Here is a 7157-nt window from a genome sequence, read left to right as displayed (position 1 = left end):
CCTGGTAATAACTCAGCAATGTGAACTTCAACACATTGAGGGAATTATGACGTGGTTCCAACAATACACTATTAATGGAAATGACCTTCAAGATGACTATAGCTCGTCCCCCTTTCATGTAGAAATATCAGTTTGTGCAAAGAAGGTTTATACCAACCTCTAAATCAGCTGCCAATCAACCTCCTCTTTCATATTCAGTGTCTCTTCAAATTTCGGTGATTAACTTCAACATTATATGCTTCAATATATCAGTCCTCTCTTGGCAGCTCCAACAGAAGAAATCTTCAGAAATATCAGTCCCAGAATGACTGTGAACTTGGCCTTTTCCCACAGATATATCAATCAACAAATATGCTATGTATACAACCCTTTTGACCAGCAATTCGTGCTTCAGGAAGGCTAGTTGTAGCTTGTCCCAATGACTAATAAACTCACCCTAGAATTGTCTCCCACGAACAACAACTAGAATGGATACTCCTAAAGAGGGATTAGACCTCCCTTAGTCATCTATTCGACTCATTATTAAACACCGGCTCTATACTAGAACTTTGGCACTTACAACAACGCTAAACTTGGCTCTCTTCCACAAGAATCTCAAACCTTAGATTTATGGCAATGTTTGGCCTTCAAGAATGTGACTCTAATTTGGCTCTCCAACTCCATTGAACTCAACTTGCAATAAATATGTAGACAGCCCAATGTTAGAAGATAAAATCAACTAGTAACATGGTTACCTCGAAGACATCTATCATGGATATTCCCTAAGATAAATTAGCTAGAGATTTTCATCATATTCCAGTGGCTTCTATCGTTCTCTGGTTGTCTTCGTACATTCTAAGAAGATACTCATGGCTGAGATTCATGAAAGTGAAGAAGATTGACTATGTTTGGCTTTTGTTGTGGCAGACCAATTACTTTAACAGATAAATGATTCTAAACTTTTTATGCTGAATTTATCAAACGTCTGTCTTCCTTTCTATGAATGAAAAGCTTTAATGTGGATGCATAGTAGTACTGTCAATGAAAAGTTTTACTATGAATGAAAGTACTTCTGTGGAAGATAAGTATTTCTGTGAAGACTATGTTGTTCGATAAATGAACGTTAACCTGCAAATAAATGTTTCTTGTGCATTGAATAATGTAGCATTCATCGTAGAGGAAGGGTCATTTGAGAAGAGAAAATAAGAAAAATAGTAGTTAGAGTGAAGTTAGTCACTCAGGTCAGGATTCAATGAAGAATCCTTACCATGGGAGCAACAGTCATACTCGATTGGTGAGTCGAGGGGCAGTAGAAGCCCTGGCGGAGACTTGCTAATACACAAGACCAACATGTAAAGTATAAAACTCTTAGACTCTACATTAATGGCAGTTCACAAATAACATAACATTCTCTATATGCCATATAATTTGGAAAACAAGTTTGAGGGTTTGTAATGCATTATGGTAAACCAAATTTTAACCAACTCGGGCGAGGCTCGCTTGCATACTCCATGACCTTATACAAATTCATAAAACTCACGAATAGAATCGATTGTTGAATGCAACAGTAAGCAAAGACTAAATAATATATTCATAAGAAATAATTGTAGACAAGTTGTTGTTAAATCAGGTTATTATTTACATTCCAGTTAACCAAAAACCGGCATACTCAAGAACGATATCCAGCAGAGAGAAAAAATTCATATATTAATAAAAATAAACAGTTACCTAAATTATAAGGAGTCCCTGTAGTAATTTGGGAAAAATGAAGAGAATACTGTTAAATTACTCAGGCCCTGGGCCATTCTACATGAAATTTAAACAAGATTATAAGGAAAATCGTATAGCTAGCTGAATTTCCTGATAATGAACAGTTATTATAATTCATCCTAAAACAACAGACAGGGCTGTGAGTGGCCAGAAGGAAATGGCTAGAAGGAAATTTTATAAAAATCCCCAGTACAACTAATGAAGCTTTAAGAAACCCTCAAGTAGGAAATTCGATCCAGAGGCAAGAGGCCTCTAAAAAAACCTGCGAAAAGACCAAGGAGGATTAGATGATTTTTATAAGAGAAAAACAATTTTTCTATGGCCTGCAGCTATCTCATAAATCTGCCAGAGAGAAAGAGCCTTCAATGAATATATTAATGTGCCACAAAATAAAATAAAAAAACTTGTGAAACCATCAGTATGAAGCTAGAGCATCCTTGTGGTGTTTGCAGCCCTCAAAAATTGAGCTCAGAAAGTAGATGGCTATGAAAAATGTAGAATTTTGTCTTTCAAATTCTTCAAAAATTCGCTTGAATTTATCTTTAAAAAATATGTTTCAAAGGGTCAATTATTTTGCCCAGAAAATAATGGGGAAACCCACAAAGAAGAAAAATCTCATCTTTGCAGTTATCTTCCAAACCCTCATGGCTATACCTTGAAACCCTTCAAGAAAATCGATTTTGTGATGGTTGAGTTAGACGGCTCCGTTAACGATATTCTCCAGCTTGACTCTCGGAATGAACAATGAGGGTTTCAGTTTGATTTGTTTTCTGAAGAAAAAAAAGTGGCAATTAATGCCTACATGTTTAATATGGCCCCTGGTCTCCTCCTCTCATTTTCATAGAACATTATGCCATGCTCTTGGATAGCGATCTCATTGAGTATTTTGGCTGCCTCACCTAATTTTAGCCCTTTGATAATGCTTCTGTAGTGCCCAACTGTCTCGGCGACCTTTGGAGCTGCCTGTTTGATGATCCGAGAGAGTTAGGGTTTCTTGCAAGCTATCTGCAGGTGAAAAATCCTGGGTCTATTGAGATGCATTGTTTCTTTAGGGGTAAGGAAAGTGTTTCCACTGGTCATTCATCATGTATATCCGTGGATGGTTGCCACGGAATGGAACGCAACCTCCAGCCGCTAAAGTGGAGCCTATTAGAAAAACATATTTTACCTTGTTTGTATCAAGGGTTCGAAATTTAGTAATGAAACTGCATTTTGAGGGATTAGGTTTTTATCTATTACAACCTGAACAAGTGCATTATGGCCATTTCTTACCGGCCATAGGTGGGATTCTTGGCATTTAGTGGCAATAAATTGATGTGAATCACTGGCAATGGTGAGTGATTTTAACTTTTGCTTCGAAGAAAGAAGTTATCATGTGTTGGGGGTTTCGTATAGGTAGAGTGAAGGGAGTGTTTGGGAAATGTAGTAGATATTTAACAAAATTAGTCATGCATGGACCCATAGTTCTCAAGTGTTCAACATAGTTTTAATAAATATATATATTTAATACTAAAATACAATCATAAGAAAAATAGCATTGGGAACTCAAAAATTATTAAGCATTATATCAAATTTTCATGAATTTCACTTCATTGAACATATCATCTAATTACATGTTATTAAATAAAACCATAATGAAGTCATACAACAAAATATTATAACAACATAGATACCATTCACGAGGAGATGAGATTCAAACTTGATTTGTCGTTGTTTTCCCTATATTGTCGGTCGCCTCCAAGTGTGAATGTTGACATGCTTAACCCAAATGTAATGACCCACTGGTTGACCTCCCAACCTACTCCTTGGGTACTCTCCATCCCCGTGGACCCCCGAGCTGCAATGGAGTTGTACAATGGAGGAATGTATTAGCTGGTAGAGGAGAGCACTCCTTGGCTCAAGAGTCCCCTCTCTAAAGTCCTCTACTTCACCAAACTCACTATAGCTCGTAGTCACTACTCTAACATAGTCTCATCCATCCAACCATAGGGTAAAGAAAAAATCCCTTCTCCCATGGCCTGCCTGTTCTTTTATAAGAGTCCTCAAGGTGACGCTTGGAATTTCATGCATAATTTATTATTTTTTATAATTCAATAGTTTGATTATTCACCCACCCATGTGTCACTATCTCACCAAGGGTCTCCAAAATTATTTACTTAAATTTTAATTTAAAACTAATAGTTTTCCTTACCTCAACAAGATTCCTATTTCTTCTCCTAGTTGTCTCTTGATCCCCTTTTTACTCCTTAGTTTGTGTTCATTACTAAAGTCAACTGATAAGTCAAGATTTGATCCCCTATCTACTCCCTAATTTAACTCAAGTTATCTCTTAGATGGATATTTTTATGTTGGTTGTTGCCACATGGAGGTTCTCTAACTTTCTCTAAGATTTAATTTATTAATCTTATTTTAATTCACCATCCTCTTCACATAATTAGGTTTAACTATTTTAGGATTAATATATATCCTTACATTTATGTCCCTCTTTCCCCTTTTTACCTAATTAAACTACATTATCTACCTAATATTTTCCAACAAGGGAAAGGTAGAGTTTTTAAGGTAAAATATTTTATTTCTTCCTATGATCCTCTTAACCCAAGTTTTATTCTTGATTTAATTACCTTGGTTTCTAACATCGTTTAACCTTGATGTGAATTTATCTAGTTTTCATATCTTGATTATATTTATTAATTTATTTATTTTTAATGATTCTAAGGGTGCGAAGTTTGGTCGTGCCCTTCAAGAACTTCCATTGAAGTTCCAAGGGTGTCACGCCTAACAATTTACTTGTGATGCCAAGGGTGCCAAGTTGGTCATGCCCTTCAAGAAATTCCCTTGAAGTTCCAAGGGTGCCACGCCTAACAGTTTATTTGTGATGCCAAGGGTGCCAAGTTGGTCGTTCCCTTCAAGAAATTACCTTGAAGTTCCAAGGGTGCCACGCCACTTTCCCTTCAAACATTCAGTGACTACGAGGAGAAAGTATATGTGCAACGACAAAGACCACTATCATCTCTTATGTTGCCTGCTATAGTGAGACTAATGGTGTCAGGGATCAAGGAATCTGCCTTGATGCGCACCCCACGATAAAATCCTCATGAGCGACCCAACTTTGGGACCTGCCCTCATGACATCGTGATCTTCAAGGCAGAGGTGTTTCAACCTTTCCAGCCCAAGTCACGGTAGGAGTGCTAGTGGGTAAGATCAGGGACACTGCCCCACCTCTCCCATGCAGTTCCATCCAATTGTACAACCCCATCACCCATATGTGAGTCATTCGGCCAAGCAACTAATCTGTGCCTACAACCACTAACATATCATCATAATATAGATAAACATATATAGCAGGTTTCAAAATTGACTTAGAATTTCAAAGACAAAATATAAATTTTCATCAAACCAAGTGTCGTCAACTCATCATATGCGAGTGCCTCTGGTGGTTTCCTGCCATACTCAATAATCATCAGTAACAAGGTTTCTCATTGTTAGTCATTGTCATAATAGCATCAGCAACATCGCCTAGTCATTGACATCATTGTTCATTATGAACCAGAACTCATGCAAGTAGGTAATATAGGGGACACATCCATCATGGCTATCCTCATCATAACATCAATGGAAACATACATATTCATCAAAGCTATCAACATCGTAACATCAGTAGAAAACATACCTATCCATCAAAGCTATCATCATCATGATATCAATAGAGAGCATACATATCATTTACTGCCATCATCATCATAAATTCAATATAGACCAAACATAGCCCTTTACTCTACAATCATCATAATATCAATAGAGAACATGCATAACCATTAATGCTACAATCGTCATAATACCAATAGATAACATACATAACCATTATTTCTATCTTCATCATAATATCAATGGAGAACATACATAAACATCACAACCACTAATAATAGAGTCATGTGACTGGATCCTCAACTTGGGGTCTTCAAATAATAATGTGTGGGCCTTAGGGCTAAATAAATCTTAAGTTCATATCATTGTCAGTCAACTAGAGTGGGGCAGTACACTTAGAAAATTGCGAAGAGGCTATTGTTGTTGAGAAAGACAAACGCGCAATTGGAGTCATCAAGGATGACGAATCAGCAAAGGACTCCAAAGATGCGAACAAGAAGTCCCAAGTGATGGTGAGTAAGGGTAGAGACAAGGAAGCAACTCACATTGAAACCCTTACTCGCCTCGTCAAGAACTTGACCACGGAAGTGTCTGAACTCAAACAACGGAAGACGAACACATGTGCAAGCAACCATCCGACCAGGCAGAGACAGGCAAGCACCTCATCAGGTAGCAACTGGTTCGCTCCAAAAACTGTGCAGAAACCTGTGTTCCAGCTTGAACAGTGCGCGGATCCTAAGTTATGTTCTTTCCATGAAGAACATCACCCCAAGAACTCTTGTTCGGACTAGAAGCGAGTCGCAAACTCTGTCTGTAGTCATACACTCGATGCGGAAAGCAAAATGCGGGAGTAGCTGACAGACATTGATGATGACTAAGAGGTTGCACCTAATGAAGCATCATGTTCTGGGCATGTGGTGAATGCATATCAGTGCTCGCAAGTAACGATGAAGACGAACATCAAAAAGTAGCCCCAAAAGCAAAATGATCGTTACAATCTTAGGAGTAAAGACTGTTGTTAAGGAAGGTTGATCCACCAACTGCCCCAAAGCAGAAAATAAAGAACAAGTCGAGGAAGATAGCAGCGGACAAGAGTACCTCCATGAGCAGCAAACTGCAGAACACTCCATCAGACAACACGAACATCCATTCTACCCCAGACAACTCGGTGAGTCTACCACCTCTGGACTACAACATTGTGGATGACATGAAGAAAACTAGGGTGAACATTAGTTTGTTTGAGTTAGCTAAGATCTAGAGTCAGTAAGGCATCCTGCTGCGTGCATTAGGACAGACAACAATGGACAATGCAACCTCTACTAGCAAGGGACCAAGCACACCTCGCGGATCACTTTCTTGTTAGGATATTCCGACACATAGGGAATAGTTAAGTACAACTTGGTCTAGTATAGAGTTAGGTATAGAGTTAGGTAAAGTGTGTTTCTTTACTATGTACATTTTGTAACTTACAATCCGACGGTCACGATATGTAGTGATCCGACGATTCATTCTCTCCTCGGTATTACCGACACTTGATCTGTGGCTTAACACCCGATTGGTCCATGATCTCTATTTAAAGAGCATGGAGGGTCATTTGTAGGTTAACTGTGCATGAGAGAAGCTTATGTAAATTTTCATTCTTTTATTAATAAATTGCCTGAAGTGGCCGCGTTGGCTCAGGCCATGGACTGTTTCCCTCTTTGAGGGTTTTAACCATGTCAAAATACTGGTGTATTGATCTATGATCTGTTTGTGAGCAGTGT

This window comes from Pinus tabuliformis, chromosome 2_2 (genome assembly GCF_031772625.1).
Source record: "Pinus tabuliformis cultivar Carrire ecotype Pingquan chromosome 2_2, CPIR1, whole genome shotgun sequence".
Lineage (NCBI taxonomy): Eukaryota > Viridiplantae > Streptophyta > Pinopsida > Pinales > Pinaceae > Pinus > Pinus tabuliformis.
Note: the sequence above shows the minus strand (reverse complement) of the source record.